The sequence below is a fragment of the Dendrobates tinctorius genome, unplaced genomic scaffold, assembly GCF_039654945.1.
Source record: "Dendrobates tinctorius isolate UK_male_01 unplaced genomic scaffold, ASM3965494v1 ptg000116l, whole genome shotgun sequence".
In the NCBI taxonomy this organism is placed as follows: Eukaryota; Metazoa; Chordata; class Amphibia; order Anura; family Dendrobatidae; genus Dendrobates; species Dendrobates tinctorius.
The window spans coordinates 23,243,690-23,260,638 of NW_027361784.1; the positions used below are offsets into that span (position 1 = coordinate 23,243,690).

The 16,949-nt window shown below is 48.8% G+C and overlaps 1 long non-coding RNA gene across 2 annotated transcripts in view; it reads left to right on the forward strand.

Moving 5' to 3' along the window:
- Positions 1-16,949, forward strand: part of LOC141101277 (uncharacterized) — a 132,315-nt gene that overhangs the window by 102,258 nt on the left and 13,108 nt on the right. For both annotated transcript variants that reach the window (XR_012234925.1, XR_012234926.1), the window contains exon 3: positions 10,923-11,036. This is a non-coding gene — a long non-coding RNA (uncharacterized lncRNA). The remainder of the gene's footprint in view (positions 1-10,922; positions 11,037-16,949) is intronic.

The following is a 16,949-nucleotide window of genomic DNA, read 5'->3' on the forward strand; positions in this document are numbered from 1 at the left end:
CTCGGATGGAGACAAAACAGTTGCCGTCTGGCACATAACCTCCCGATTATAGTGACACCTAATCTATATATTTTTTTATGTTTTCCACTTTAACTCAATAAAACACTTTTTTTTCACCAATTTGTTTTGTTTCACTGCCTTCAAAGACATATAACATTTTTCCACCAGTCGAAGAGGTTTGGATATTTTTTCGGTCCAAATATGAAGTCCAGATGACTTTTCAACTTTTCAAACATGCAATCCTTTGATCACTTCTATAATATATTTCAATATTTCTATATAACAGTTTGCTACTGTATGCCTGACAGTGTGACGGTGATGATGGTGGTTGTAGAGCAGGGCAAGCGACGCGGCAATAAATTGGAGGACACAGCAATGTGCTGTCTTCACAGGTTTTACTCACAGTTCGATGTTACAATCCCCAGCCGGGGTGCTGTGTCCTCACTTTATCTCCTTCCTCTCTCAGCAGGGGCGGACACAGACTGTAGTGGGCCCCTGTGCAAAAAATTTTTCGGGCCCCCCCCCCGCCCTTCATAGGGCAACAAAGTTATGTAAAAATACATTGTAATATTTATTTAGAACGCAACTATCAAATCTAAATAGTAAAGCTGTTTAATTTTTTATTAAATATGCAACATGTAAGTTAGGGTGCCTTGACATAGGCGAGTTTTTTGTATCCGATGAGATCAGGCGAAAACTGCATCTGACTTGATATGGTTTTTCTTTTTGCCCTTAAGGATGCTTTCACACTGGCGTTTTTCGACACTAGCAGCAGATCCGGCAGAATTCTGCACCTCTGCCGCCTAACGGGCGACTTGTGGCACCGATCCGGCAAGCCACATTCATTCTCTATCAGGCTTGCGGCCGGCTGCGGCAAGTGCAGTTGTGCTAGATCCATGTTACATGGTGCCACTAAAATTTACAGCGGATATGCTGCGTTTTTTCGAGCAGGAAAATCTACACCATGTCAATTTTTGCTGCAGATTTTCCCACCGTAAATGTACTGTATATCTAATATTGAGGCTATGCAGGGCTGGATATAATATCTGTAGGGTGCTGCTGGGCTGTATTTATTATTTGCCAGTTGCAGCCTCCAAATTATATATACAGGCCAGCACAGCCTCCAAATAACATATATAGCCCACTAGCCCAGCATTGCCTCTAGTTGTTAATATATACAGCCCAGCACAGCCTCCAGTTAATATATACAGCACAGCACAGCCTCCAGTTAATATATACAGCCCAGCACAGCCTCCAGGTGATATATACAGCCCAGCACAGCCTCCAGTTAATATATACAGCCCAGCACAGCCTCCAGTTAATATATACAGCCTAGCACAGCCTCCAGGTGATATATACAGCCCAGCACAGCCTTCAGGTAATATATGCAGCCCAGCACAGCCTCCAGTTAATATATACAGCCCAGCACAGCCTCCAGTTAATATATACAGCCCAGCACAGCCTCCAGTTAATATATACAGCCCAGCACAGCCTCCAGGTGATATATACAGCCCAGCACAGCCTCCAGTTAATATATACAGCCTAGCACAGCCTCCAGGTGATATATACAGCCCAGCACAGCCTTCAGGTAACATATACAGCCCAGCACAGCCTCCAGTTAATATATACAGCCTAGCACAGCCTCCAGGTGATATATACAGCCCAGCACAGCCTCCAGTTAATATATACAGCCCAGCACAGCCTCCAGGTAACATATACAGCCCAGCACAGCCTCCAGTTAATATATACAGCCCAGCACAGCCTCCAGGTGATATATACAGCCCAGCACAGCCTCCAGTTAATATATACAGCCCAGCACAGCCTCCAGTTAATATATACAGCACAGCACAGCCTCCAGTTAATATATACAGCACAGCACAGCCTCCAGGTGATATATACAGCCCAGCACAGCCTCCAGTTAATATATACAGCCTAGCACAGCCTCCAGGTGATATATACAGCCCAGCACAGCCTTCAGGTAACATATACAGCCCAGCACAGCCTCCAGTTAATATATACAGCCTAGCACAGCCTCCAGGTGATATATACAGCCCAGCACAGCCTTCAGGTAACATATACAGCCCAGCACAGCCTCCAGTTAATATATACAGCCCAGCAGACTCCAGGTAATATATAAAGTACAGCAACAGCCTTCAGGTAATATATACAGCGCCCAGCACAGACTCCAGGTAATATATAATAAAGCCCAGCAAAGCCTCCACTTAATATATACAGCCCAGCACAGCCTTCAGGTAACATATACAGCCCAGCAAAGCCTCCACTTTATACAGTTCAGCATAGCTTTAAAGGGAACCTGTCACCCCCCGCAGGCCTTTTTAAGTAAAAGAGCCACCTTGTGCAGCACTAATGCTGCATTCTGTCAAGGTGTCTCTGGTACTTATCTTCCGTTCCACCGCTGAAATAATTGTTTATATAATTGTCCAAAAATACCTGAAATTTGACAGTGGGGCAGGTCTTTCCTCCTCTGACAGATGCCTTGCATCCATCACTCATTTCGTATTTGGTGCCGCCTCCTCCATTTTCTTTTGAAATGCTGGCGCCTGCGCTGTACTGTAGTTTAGTGGGCTTGCGCAGTTGGCGCTGCCCGACGTGCCCGTGGTGTCAGATAACATCCCGGCCTTTCATATCGCGTGGGCCTGAGATCCCGCCCCACAGTCGTTTATGATTTATTCACACTGCGGGTCTGGGATTCTCAGGCATGCACAGTGGTTATCTGCGACTCTCCGCCTCCCGGAAATACCTCCGCCTCATTCCTACATTGCATCGTCAGCGTTGGAATCGTCAGCTCCTCCATTATTGACGTGGCATCGCATCCTCCCCTCTGAAAGCTCCTAAAGCTGAATGCTGGTGTGTGGGTCTGCCTGTGTTGGTTCTTTGTGGCTATGGCAATGCTGGGGGTGATGATTGCATGGCACTGTAGTGCCAGGTGGCAATGCTGGGGTGATGACTGCACGGCACTATATTGCCAGGCGGCAATGCTTGGGGTGATGATAATACGGCACTATAGTGCCAGGCAGCAATGCTGGGGGTGATGATTATACGGCACTAGAGTGCCAGGCACCAATGCTGGGGGTAATGATAATACGGCACTATAGTGCCAGGCGGCAATGCTGGGGGTAATGATAATATGGCACTATAGTGCCAGGTGGCAAAGCTGGGGGTGATGATTATACGGCACTATAGTGCCAGGTGGCAATGCTGGTGGTGATTATTATATGGCACTATAGTGCCAGGTGGCAATGCTGGGGGTAATGATAATACGGCACTATAGTGCCAGGCGGCAATGCTGGGGGTGATGATTGCATGGCACTGTAGTGCCAGGTGGCAATGCTGGGGGTGATGATTATACGGCACTGTAGTGCCAGGCAGAAATGATTGGGGTGATGATTACACCGCACTATTGTGCAAAGCAGCAATGATGGGGGTGATGATTATACTGCACTATTGTGCAAAGCAGCAATGATGGGGGTGATGATTGTACCGCACTATTGTGCAAAGCAGCAATGATTGGGGTGATGATTACACCGCACTATTGTGCAAAGCAGCAATGATGGGTATGATGATTATACCACACTATTGTGCCATGTAGCAATGATGGGGGTCATGATTATACCGCACTATTGTGCAAACCAGCAATGATGGGGGTCATGATTATATTGCACTATTGTGCAAAGCAGCAATGATGGGGGTGATAATAATACCACACTATTGGGCCCCCCATTCATGAGCAGCCATGCTTCTCCCCAGGGGCCCCGCCATTCATGAGCAGCCAAAGCCATGCTTGTCCCCAGGCCAGGGGCCCCCCCATTCATGAGCAGCCAGGCCATGCTTCTCCCCAGGCCAGGCCCCCCATTCATGAGCAGCCAGGCCATCATGCTTCAGTTCTCCCCCAGGACGGAGCCCCCCAAAATCATGCCTGCCATGCTTCAGTTCTCCCCCACCCTAGGAGCCCCCCAAATTCATGCCTGCCTCCTCGGTCCCAGTCCCTCAGTCCTGCTCAGCTCTTGTACTCTTACCTGGGGCAGGCAGGGCAGGCCAAAGTCCCAGACCAAGAGGATCCACACTGTCCACTCCACTCTCCAGTCACAGTGTCCGCACCCCGCACATTCCTCCTGAGCTGCTGCTATGTGCAGGGGCATGGCACACAGTAGTGACTCACACAGACTCAGACAGACACAAGACATCATACACTGACTTGTGGCTGAACTGCAGCCACCTTCTGTTTGGCACCACAGGGCAGGCAGTGTGAGTGAGTCTGTCTCCTCCTTCTCTCCTCCCCCACACGGCAGCAAAGCACTGACGCTGCTGGCTGATGATCTCACCTTAGCCCTCAGGGCTGCTCTCCTCCTTGCCGGCTCTGCGGCGCTCATGCTCCACATGGCTAAATGGCATTGAATAATTAGCCATGTGGTGCTGTAGGAGGCTGGAGGGGCCCCCTCTCCCCCCCGGGGCCCCTGTACAATGATCGGGCTGCACGGGCGGTAGTTCCGCCCCTGTCTCTCAGACTACTCACTTTCCCTCCTAATTTGCTCCTCCCATCTTGTTTCCATGACATCTCTACTCTCTCCACCCACACCCTCTACCTAGTAACCCTCTTCAGACTGGGATGAGGCCATCCTTCCATAGGGTACACCCAGGTGCCCTGACTGGAGTGGTGAGGTGCTGGATGCTGGTGTTAGAGTCCTGGGTAGTGCCCCCTCCTTACCTGAGAGTGGGATACCACACATCTGGATGAGGTGCAGTACCTCTGTGGTGACTGAACCCTCACAGGCACCACACATCCTAGTGCACTCTGCTCTCCTATTTTCAGCGTGCTTCCCAGTGTGCGCTCTGCCCTCTCCTGTATCCAGTGTGCTTCCCAGTGTGCGCTCTGCCCTCTCCTGTATCCAGTGTGCTTCCCAGTGTGCGCTCTGCACTCCCCTGCATCCAGCGTGCTTCCCAGTGCATGCTCCACGTTCTCCCGTACATACTCTGCATGCACTTGTACTCCGCGTGCTTCCTCCAGAACTCATTGTGCTTCTCCATACTCGCCCTGCTAACTTTGGTTTCTCGCATGCCTCCTTCTTTAGCCTCCTTTGAGCCGGCCTCCTGGTACCAGCAGTCGTGGTTCTTTACCCCCCTGGGTCTGCCCCTGATGCTCCCTGTATAAGGGGTGGTCCTCATTAGGTTAGATCGCCCATGGTGGGTCGGTATCACGGCCCAGAGGGTCCACTCCAGGAGATGTAACAGTATTATACAATACATTTGGGTTTTCTGCTTCAGCACACCCTTCTCTCGTGAACATAAGAGTCTGAACCTTTCTTTCTACAGTTCCTCCATGTTGTTAACTTTTTCAGACCCACTGATACCAACATACCAACAGGGGGTAAGTACACTTGGATAGTCTCACATTTCCTTTCCTTCTCTTTTTCCTTTTCTTTTTCTGCTTTTCTTTTTCAAAAGAAAACTCGTTTTATGAAAATGTTTTAATTATTTTTTTTCCATTCATTTTTTTCCATTTACTTTTTTTCTCTTTCCTTTTATTTTTCATAGAATCATAGAATGGTAGAGTTGGAAGGGACCTCCTGGGTCATCTGGTCCAACCCCCTGCTCAATGCAGGATTCACTAAATCATACCAGACAGATGTCTGTCCAGCCTCTGTTTGAACACTTCTATTGAAGGAGAACTTACCACCTCTCATGGCAGCCGGTTTTATCCCCCCCCTTTTTTCATTTTTTCCTCTTTTTCCTCTTTTTTTTCATTTTTTCCTGTTTTCCCCCTTTTTACCCTTTTTATCTTTTCCTCACTCATTATTTTCATTTTCCATTATTTTTATTATTTTTTATTTTTATATTGTTATTTTATTATTGATTTAATTTTTATTATTTTCATATTTATTACCAATTTGTTAGTCACAGTATTTCTTTGTTTACTTTTCCCAAAGGAATTATTATACATAGACCATTTGCCCACAGGCCCCTTTCTTTGACACTACTACTTATCCTCCAATTTTCTGGATTTTCCCCTTTTTTATTTAGATTTTGGTATTTGTATCTTTTGATTTCTTTATTTTTTCTTACATCATCAGCATAAGCATCTTGTTTCTTTCATTATTATTATTATTACTATTATTATTATTTTATTTCATATTTTTTAAATTAATTTTTATTTTCATTTTTTACTCTTTCGTTTATCAATTTTTTTTACATACCTCTTATCCCCCCCCCCCCCGTTATGGGCATCAATTAATCCCTGTTTACATTAGAATAAACTAATGAACTGTTTCTTATATTAACTCATTAAAGATGTAGCCAGGCCCTGTGCCTTTGATTGTCTAACATCCCCTGGTGTGCTAGGCAATTGGTAATTTATCCCAAATCAGTTCCCACAATCCCTCTCACCTGATCCTCTACTCAGTCCTATATATTCAGATGCCTTCTAGGGGGGAACGTGTGCGGGTCAGGCACGTGTGTCTCCCTGCAGCATAAGTATCATGGCAGCAAAAGTATCTCGAAAATGCAGTTATTACTACGGCAGTTAGTCTCGGCAGGAGTCAGGACCCCACACTATCTACCTGTCTCTTTTGGGTGTGTCTGCTGAGTAAGCCCTTCTTATTGCTTGGACCTAGCTTCTCTCAACCTATCTTATTTCTTCACCATGTTTACATATGCCCTCACAGTGTTTGCTCCTTTAGTCCTCACTCTCCTTCGCTATCCCCAAACCCCAGCACCCTCTAACCAAATAATCATCTCCCCTTCCCTCTTTCCTCCCCACCTGACCTCCTCTGCTGAACTGCTCCTCAACCTCAAATCTGTCCAAATGAAACATAAAACAAGCTGCCCACTCTCCTTCTCCCATCTGCTCTCCCTTTCTCTGCTTCTCCTCACTGCTGGCGACATATCTCCCAATCCTGGACCCCCACAGCTCTCACCCCCCACTACTTCCCCTTCCTACCGCTCCCTTTTTAATAAGAACTACCACAACCTTTCCAACTTAAAACCTGTGCCATTGACACCCAACTCCCTGCTCTCTCTCGGGAGTACTTTGGAATGCCCGCTCCATATGCAATAAGCTCCATGTGATTCATGACCTCTTTCTCTCCCACAATCTTGCCTTCCTCGGCCTCACAGAAACCCTCTGACACCACCTCCCCTGCTGCGCTGTGTTACGGCGGCCTCCACTTTACCCACACTCCTCGCCCTGGCAACAGACATGGTGGAGGTGTGGGTCTTCTCCTTTCTTCCAACTGCACCTTCAACCCAATCCCACCTCTTCCCTTCCTAATCCTCCCCTCTTTTGAAGTCCACTCTGTCCGCATCTACTCCCCCTCCAACCTCCAAGTGGCCGTCATATACCGATCTCCAGGCCCGACCACTGCCTTCATTGACCAATTCTCTACCTCGCTTCATTTTCTTTCAACTGACACCCCCACTATCATCATGGGTGACTTCAACATCCCCACTGATACCCTTCAGTCAGCAGCCTCCAAACTCCTGTCCCTTACTTCATCCTTTGGACTTACTCAGTGGTCCTCCTCAGCCAACCACACAGATGTACACACATTAGACCTGGTCTTCACCCGTCTCTGCTCTCTTTCTAACTTCACCAACTCCCCTCTCCCTCTGTCTGACCATCATCTACTCACTTTCTCATCCCTGTCCTCCTCACCTGGCATCCATGTACAGCAACATGCACACCCCTGCAGAAACCTTGCACACCTAGACACCCACGCGCTCTCTGACTCTATTCTACCACTGGCATCCATATCCTCACTCCATGACACAGACAGTGCCACTGCTTTCTACAATGCCACTCTCGCATCAGCTATTGACACGGTTGCCCCTCTCGTTCATGGCAGAATGCGACGTATCAACAGACAACCCTGGCACAATAACACCACTAAAAAGCTCCGGCAAGTGTCCAGGATTGCAGAATGGCGCTGGAAGAAAACAAATTCGCAAGATGACTTCACTACATTCAAACAGGCAACACTCGATTTCAAATCTGCCCTCACCTCTGCTAAACAGGCCTACTTCACAACCCTCATATCTTCCCTATCTTACAACCCAAAACAGTTATTCAAAACTTTTAACTCCCTCCTCCGCCCACCACTGCCTCCTCCAACCTCCCTCATCTCTGCCGAGGACTTTGCCACACACTTCAAAAACAAGATTGACCAAACAAGGCAAGTATTCATCACTCAACCACCACAACCCCTTTGTATACCAGACCAATGCCCAAACCCCATAACCTCCCTCTCCAACATCACTGAAGGGGAACTTAATCGCCTCTTCTCCAAATCGCACCTCACAACCTGTGCACTTGATCCCATCCCATCCCACCTCCTCCCCAACCTCACCACCACACTTATCCCATCCCTAACCCACCTCTTCAACCTATCACTAACGTCTGGTACCTTCCCTTCTGCTTTCAAGCATGCCACAATCACGCCTATCCTTAAAAAGCCAACCCTCGACCCAACCGCTATGTCCAGCTATCGCCCAATATCGTTGCTCCCATTTGCTTCCAAACTCCTGGAACAGCATGTCCACGATGAACTTTCCTCCCACCTATCATCTAACTCGCTCTTTGACAATCTACAATCTGATTTCCGCCCCCATCACTCCACTGAGACAGCCCTGACCAAAATTACTAACGACCTACTTACAGCCAAATCAAATGGACAATACTCTATACTCCTGTTCTAGACCTGTCCGCTGCATTTGACACAGTTGACCACTGCCTCCTACTACAGATCCTCTCCTCCTTCAGCATCAAAGGCCTTGCCCTATCCTGGATCTCCTCATACCTTTCCAACCGCATAATCAGCGTCTCCCACTCCCACACCACCTCCTCATCCTACCCTCTCTCTGTTGGAGTCCCCCAAGGCTCTGTTTTAGGACCCCTACTCTTCTCAATCTATACACTTGGTCTGGGGCAACTCATAAAGTCCCACGGATTCCACTACCACCTTTATGCTGATGACACTCAGATCTACCTCTCTGGCCCAGACGTTACCTCTCTGCTGTCCAGAATCCCAGAGTGTCTATCAGCCATATCCTCCTTCTTCTCCTCTCGCTTCCTCAAACTCAATGTAGACAAATCTGAACTCATCATCTTTCCTCCATCTCACAGATCTTCTTTACCCGACCTAGTTATAACAATTAATGACATCACGCTTTCCCCAGTACCGGAAGTCCGCTGCCTCGGAGTAACCTTTGACTCTGCCCTGTCCTTCAAACCGCACATCCAAGCTCTTTCTACCTCCTGTCGCCTCCAGCTCAAAAATATTTCCAGAATCCGTCCTTTCCTCAACCCGCAATCTACTAAAATGCTTGTGCATGCCCTCATCATCTCCCGCCTCGACTACTGCAACATCCTTTTCTGTGGTCTCCCTGCTAACACCCTCGCACCTCTCCAGTCCATCCTTAACTGTGCTGCCTGACTAATTCATCTCTCTCCTCGCTACTCCTCCGCTTCTCCCCTCTGCAAATCTCTTCACTGGCTCCCATTCCCTCAGCGTATCCAGTTCAAATTACTAATTCTGACCTACAAGGCCATCTATAACCTGTCTCCCCATATGTCTCTGAACTAATCTCCCGATACCTTCCCTCACGTAATCTCCGGTCCTCCCAAGACCTCCTTCTCTCCTCCACACTTATTCGCTCCTCACCCAACCGCCTCCAAGACTTCTCCCGAATAGCCCCTATTCTCTGGGATTCTGTGCCCCAACAAGTCCGACTATCAACCACACTTGGATCCTTCAGACGGAACCTGAAAACCCACCTCTTCAAGAAAGCCTACAGCCTGCAATGACCCCGCTACCTCCTTCCCTCTCACCACTACCGGTGATATCACCTCAACCAACATCGGAACTGCTGCAACCCACCAACCTACTGTCTCCTTCCCCACCATCCTGTAGTATGTAAGCCCGAAAGGGCAGGGTCCTCTCTCCCCTCTGTATCAGTCTGTGATTGTTAGTTTGCTTGCTGTAAGTGATATCTGTAATCTGTATGTAACCCCTTCTCATGTACAGCACCATGGAATCAATGGTGCTATATAAATAAATAATAATAATAATAATAACTCATCACACAAGTCTGTCCCCCTTAACTAAGAACAGTTCCACCTTTTTATATCCACATTAGATTCCCCTTCCTCTTCGTAGCACCTCTTACTTTCCCTAGCAACCTTAGCAGCATCATACGATGCCTTGCAATATTTTCTCCCACCGCGGTGCCGTGACTACATTGCGGATGAGCACTACGCCATGCTTTCCAGACCTCATTCTGACATCCCCCTCAGCAGCCGCTTCCTGCATGCCGCAACTGGAAGTGCGGCTCCTGGCACTTATTTAAACTGACCCACTGCCACCAATTCCTCTGCACTACCACCGCTGTAGCGCACAACCGCGCTTCCACACAGGGCTCCATGGACATTACATCCCAAGATCAGTACCTCCACCTAGGTTGTTATAAACTTCTATTCCTTAGTATCCCCCAGCACTCCAAACAAAGAAACACGACTGTACAGACCAGGCAGTTAACCAAGTCAAATAATGGTCAGTTACTCCATTCATACCTTTTATTATATGGTTAACCTTTTTCATGTCATGAGTGTATAAGACTGATGAGTGCATAGCCTTCATTAATGACCTTATACTTGCAAGCTCATGTCTTCTGTTTATTGTCTTTTATTTGTATATATTTTTTTCACTGCTGCTATGGAAATTTATTATGTTGAAGTACTCTTTATTTATTTGATTAACAATTTTTTCCTAACGCTTGCTAGCAGCTTTGTCTCATTTACCAGTGTATTTTCCTTGTGTGTACATATCATTTATTTTTGTAAATTCTGTTTATTATGTGTTTCATATGTATAACATAAAAATCTTTCGTATATATCTTCACTTGTCTTTTAGCGATGTTTGAAGAAAACTCGAATGGGGTCGAAACGTCACTTGCTACTTGATTTTCTTGTGACTTCTAGGCTACTGGAACTACAGGACGTTGCAGCGCTTTTGCACACCATGAAGGTTAGTCACTAGTCCACGTGCTTTCCCATGACGTTGCAAGTGTGGTAGGGTCCGGGCATGGGGGGTGGACCACTGCTTACCCTGTCCGGAAGACACAGACACCAGGCGATGCAAGTTCCGGATTTATTCGTCGTCCTCCTGACGACCACAACCACGCACCACAGCCTCCTTACAGTTCTCTGTCTCCAGACCCGGGTACCTGCACCTTTGCTCAAGTCAAAGTAACGTCCCTCGTGGATCTTGTACTGGGGCTGTCCTAGACCAATCTACCGCCAGCGCTTCACCTGCCCAAGGTCGTCGTCAAATCGGTACCCCCGGGGCCTCGTCTGTCCTGCGGTCCATCGGGTCAGGGCCACCCCCATGACTGTCTCTTTGCTGTCCGTACCCTGGTCAAGCTCTTCTCTCTTCACCGTCTTCTACCGAGCTCCTCCCGGGACTAGCCTGCCTGGAACCCTATCCTGTTCTATTTATCCCCTCTTTCACAGGGAAATCCCCTCCTGGGTTCCTATCTCCCCGCCAACCATGACTCAGCGTTTCTCAAGCCATAAGCTGATGTTGAGTCCTAAGCTACTCCCCCCTGCCATCTTGTGGTCATTTCTAGGTACTGCACTCTCCTATCCACCTTTCCCAGCTGTCACCCTTCTATCCTGTCAATCTCCATCTCTAGTGCACAAACCGTCCCCTCCTACTACCAGTCACGTCTGTCCGTCAAGTCACCTTCCCCACACTCCTCCTCCCTTTGTCCATTGTCGTCCCGACAATCGTACTCTCTACCTACATCGTCCTGAAGCTTGTCCACAGTCTGTTGTCGGATCGGTCATTGTGCCAAACCCGCTGCCCCACGGGGGGCCGAACTAAACCGGGAGCACCATGCTCCGAGCAGTCTACTGCTACTCGCCAGCGCGCACGCCACGTGACAACTTCGTTCAGGTTGGCGAGGTCCACCTGGACTACTCTACGGCGTATACCTCCCACTACTCTCCCCTTCTATTACCTTCAGCTGTCCGGGACGCCATGACCGAGGCCTTTCGCCTACCAGGTCATCATTGGCGCCCGCCCATCCTTTTGGGGGTGTCTGTGGTGTCGGGGACCTGACTGACGGACCACTGTCTGGTTCAATGTTCTTCGTCTCTTCTTTGTCCTTCACCTAAAAAGAGTCATGGTCGGCGTCTTCGTCACATCTACCTAGTACCAGGAACCTGTTACACACATTTTTTTTTTTTTAAACACACTACTCATTAAATAACTTTAACATACTGTTATCTCTACCTTAATAACAATATGAGTTACCCAACAGGGGTAACCCCTTTTCCCTTATTTGTTTTTTTCGTTTTTTTTGTTTTCTTTCAACATTACATTTTAAAACAGAACATAATTACTCCCCCTCCCTTTAACATGAGTACTTCCTCTCCCACATCCCCGCTATGCCAGGAGCAAGCAATCAACAATAAAACATATCCCTTATCTTGGACGTCGAACTGTCCTCTTGGGGCCTGCACAACGGTGCAGTGAAATCCCGACAGTCCGGGCCATTTCCTGATGGCTGATGTTGCGCCAGTCCAGCAGGGGAACCTAACAGCCGTGAGGTTCCCGGGATGTCTCGACTGTTCCTGAGCCCCGAGTGTTCTTTTTGCCCAGGGCTCAGGGGTCACCTCCCTCCTGAGAGATGAGTCAAAAGGGGTAGAAGGGGCCAAAATTGTTTCTACGGCGCGTGTTCCGCGCCATTTCTCTGCTTGGGAACCAGCAGTCCACCACCGGTGGTGGCGTGGACGCGCTCATCTCTGTCGACGTGGTGGCTTTGCTCCATCAGGCCCCCAGCTCCTGCAGTTTCAACCGCAGGGGAGGGACCGGGGTCGTTGACTGGTGAGAAGCGGAGCGGTGAAGCTGGGGCCTGCTAGTGTGGATGGCAGACAGCTCCGCAGAGGCGGCAGAGCCCGACGACCCAGCTGAAGCCCCAATCCGGAGCAGGGCCGGAGCAGCCACGGACTTTGATGGGCAGGCCGCAGCCGCGGTATGGAGTGCGGCAGAGGTGGCCCCGGACATCGGTGAGCAGGCCACAGCTGGAACCATGAGCGAGGCAGAGGCCACGGGTGCCACCGGTGTTGTGAGTTCATTTTTCCCTTCACCGTTGAGGTCTGGTGAACTCCCTCCTCTGGTGAATGAAGGTAGTGAGACTGATTACCAAACACCTGGGTAGCTAGATGATAACTGGGTGGCTGGAATTGAGGACTGGATATAAGGCTGCCGACGCCCTTCTTCCTGGCTGGTGATTTTCCTGCTGGATTCTTGGAGACCAGTCTGATTCCTGCGTCTCAAAGCTAAGTTTTCTGCTCTGCTTTGTACTCTTCAGTTTTGTTTTTGTTTTGCCTTTTTTTTTGGGAGTTCAGCCATCCCCGGCCGGGGGTGAGCTGAATTCCATTTTTGTCTCTGATCTGTTGATCTTTTGCTCTGTCTTCAGAATATACCTGAGTGCTGATATAGTCTTTTGAAGCCTAGCGACTTCAGGGCCTGTTTTTCCTATCAGTCGGTTGGCTCATTTTGATAGGGTTTTTGCGGATGGCAGACAGCAGCTTTCCTATCCTGTCCTATGTAGTTAGCTTGGGCCCCATCATTTGCTCAACCTATCTTTCTATCTGTGTTAGTGTTTTCATCTTGCTTCACCGTCATTATATGTTGGGGGCTGCCTATTGCTTTGGGGTCTGCTCTGGGGCAGTTTAGTTTTTCCCCCTTTCTGTCTTTAGGTTATGTAGCTTTCCGGCTGTGATTGAGGGGTCTAGGGCACCGTAGGAACCCCCCACGGCTACTGCTAGTTGTTGTGGATAGGTTCAGGGGTCTGCAATCCGATAGCTGCCAACCTCTCTGGTTTTTCTGGACTTAGCTGGTATTTTGTTTTTTCCTCCTTCAGTGACTCATCATAACACACTGGGTAGGCAGCGGCCAGCGCCGCAATCGAACCAGAGGCGGCCACGGAGCAGGCCGCAACCGGAGTCGCAGACGGGGCCGGAGTGGGAGGCCGCAGGGGAGGCTGGAGTGGTGGCAGGCTTCGGGTGGTAAACCGCTGCTGCCAGGTGGAACACAGCAGCGTCGGCCACTTGCTGGTTTTGCACCGGCGATGCGGCCCGATGCGCCGCCGGGCGGGGTGGCTCAGGGTGGTGGGTGAGAGCGTCGGTTGGCCCAGCGGAGGCCGCAGAGCCCTCCGCAACCAGGGCCGCTGGAAAACGGGAGGCCCGCGTGGGAGGCCGAGTGGTGAGGGCCGCTTGCAGAGCCGCCGGCAGAGCCGGGGGAACTCTCACCTTCCTCGGCGCCGCGGCTTTCTGAAGGTTGTTCCTCTGCTCTCCCAGGAGTCCGTCCGGGAAGCAGCTGGCCTCCGTTGCTCCTCCGCAGCTCCCGCTCCCGTCATCTGGCGCCTGCCATTACTCTTCATCCCACCCTTCGGCAGGACCAGCCTCCAGACCGGATAGTTCCGCAGGGACGGCCGGCGACAGTTCCTCCAGTGGCCGCCCTGGGTAATCCACTTCAGCGCCACCCCGCTCCTGCTCGCAGATCACCACTGTTGCAGTGGCACAGAGTCTCATTTGGGTTTTCTTTGGATGGGTCAGGGCCACTCCCCCAACTGTCTCTTTGCTGTCCGTCCCCTGGTCAAGCTCTTCTCTCTTCACCGTCTTCTACCGATCTCCTCCCGGGACTAGCCTGTCTGGAACCCTATCCTGTTCTATTTATCCCCTCTCTCACCGGGAATTGCCCTCCTGGGTTCCTATCTCCCCGCCCCCCATGACTAAGCATTTCTCAAGCCATAAGTAGTGTTGAGCATTCCGATACCGCAAGTATCGGGTATCAGCCGATACTTGCTGTATCGGAATTCCGATACCGACTTCCGATATTTTTTCAATATCGGAAGTCGGCATCGGAATCGGAAGTTCAAAGTTGATTGACAGCCTGACGTCATCATGATGCGCGGTGTGTGCGCATCATGATGCGCCGTCATTTCGGGCCTTCCGGGGGTCTCTGCCGGCCTGCCGGGGGGCTGTGTGGACTGCCCGGGGTCTGTACCGGCCTGCCGGGTGGCTGTGCCGGCCTGCCGGTGGTCTGTGCACCCTGTGGGGGTCTGTACCGGCCTGCCGGGGGGCTGTGCCGGCCTGCCGGTGGTCTGTGCACCCTGTGGGGGTCTGTACCGGCCTGCCGGGGGGCTGTGCCGGCCTGCCGGTGGTCTGTGCACCCTGTGGGGGTCTGTACCGGCCTGCCGGGGGGCTGTGCCGGCCTGCCGGGGGGCTGTGCTGATGTCCGGGGGTCTGTGCAAGCATCGTCCGATGGGACTACAAGTCCCATCTGGCGATGCCTGCTACCATGACAGTGATTGACACATTAGCCAATGATGGGACAGTAGTAGTCCCATCATCCGGCTAATGTGTTAAATGTAAAAAAAAAAAAAAAAATACTACATACATACTACATGCATGCTACATACATACTACATGCTACATACATACTACATACATACCACATACATACTACATACATACTACATACATACTACATACATACCACATATATACTACATGCATGCTACATACATACTACATGCTACATATATACTACATACATACTACATACATACATACTACATATATACTACATGCATGCTACATACATACTACATGCTACATACATACTACATATATACTACATGCATACTACATACATACTACATGCATGCTACATACATACTACATGCTACATACATACCACATACATACTACAAACATACTACATACATACTACATGCATGCTACATACATACTACATGCTACATACATACTACATACTGTATATACTACATGCATGCTACATACATACTACATGCTACATACATACTACATATATACTACATGCATGCTACATACATACTACATGCTACATACATACTACATATATACTACATGCATGCTACATACATACTACATGCTACATACATACTACATACATACTACATATATACTACATGCATGCTACATACATACTACATGCTACATACATACTACATATATACTACATACATACTACATGCATGCTACATACATACTACATGCTACATACATACCACATACATACTACATACATACTACATGCTACATACATACTACATATATACTACATGCATGCTACATACATACTGCATGCTACATGCATGCTACATACATACTACATACATACTACATGCTACATACATACCACATATATACTACATACATACTACATACAATACATTCATACAATACATACATAGACATACAGTACATATAACATAGAGTAACATACTTACCAATACTTGTCACATTGTTCCCCGAAGCCATTGTCTTTTACGGAATAAATATTAACATAACAAACCACAAAAATACTCACCCACGATCCGAAGCAGTCCACGAGTGTGTCCCACGACGATCTTGGGTAGAGAACTGCAGCATCAGCTGTTGCTGCCGTTCTCTACGGGCTGCAGGAATCCAATGACGGAAGGTAGGTATCCTTCCGCACTGTATTCCTCCGCCACTTAAAAAAAAAAAAGTCCCTAGTCTCACTTTATGCCATTGCTGTGTGGGAATTTCCCACGCAGCAATGGCATAAAGTGAGACTAGGGACTTTTTTTTTTTTAAGTGGCGGAGGAATACAGTGCGGAAGGATACCTACCTTCCGTCATTGGATTCCTGCAGCCCGTAGAGAACGGCAGCATCAGCTGATGCTGCAGTTCTCTACCCAAGATCGTCGTGGGACACACTCGTGGACTGCTTCGGATCGTGGGTGAGTATTTTTGTGGTTTGTTATGTTAATATTTATTCCGTAAAAGACAATGGCTTCGGGGAACAATGTGACAAGTATTGGTAAGTATGTTACTCTATGTTATATGTACTGTATGTCTAT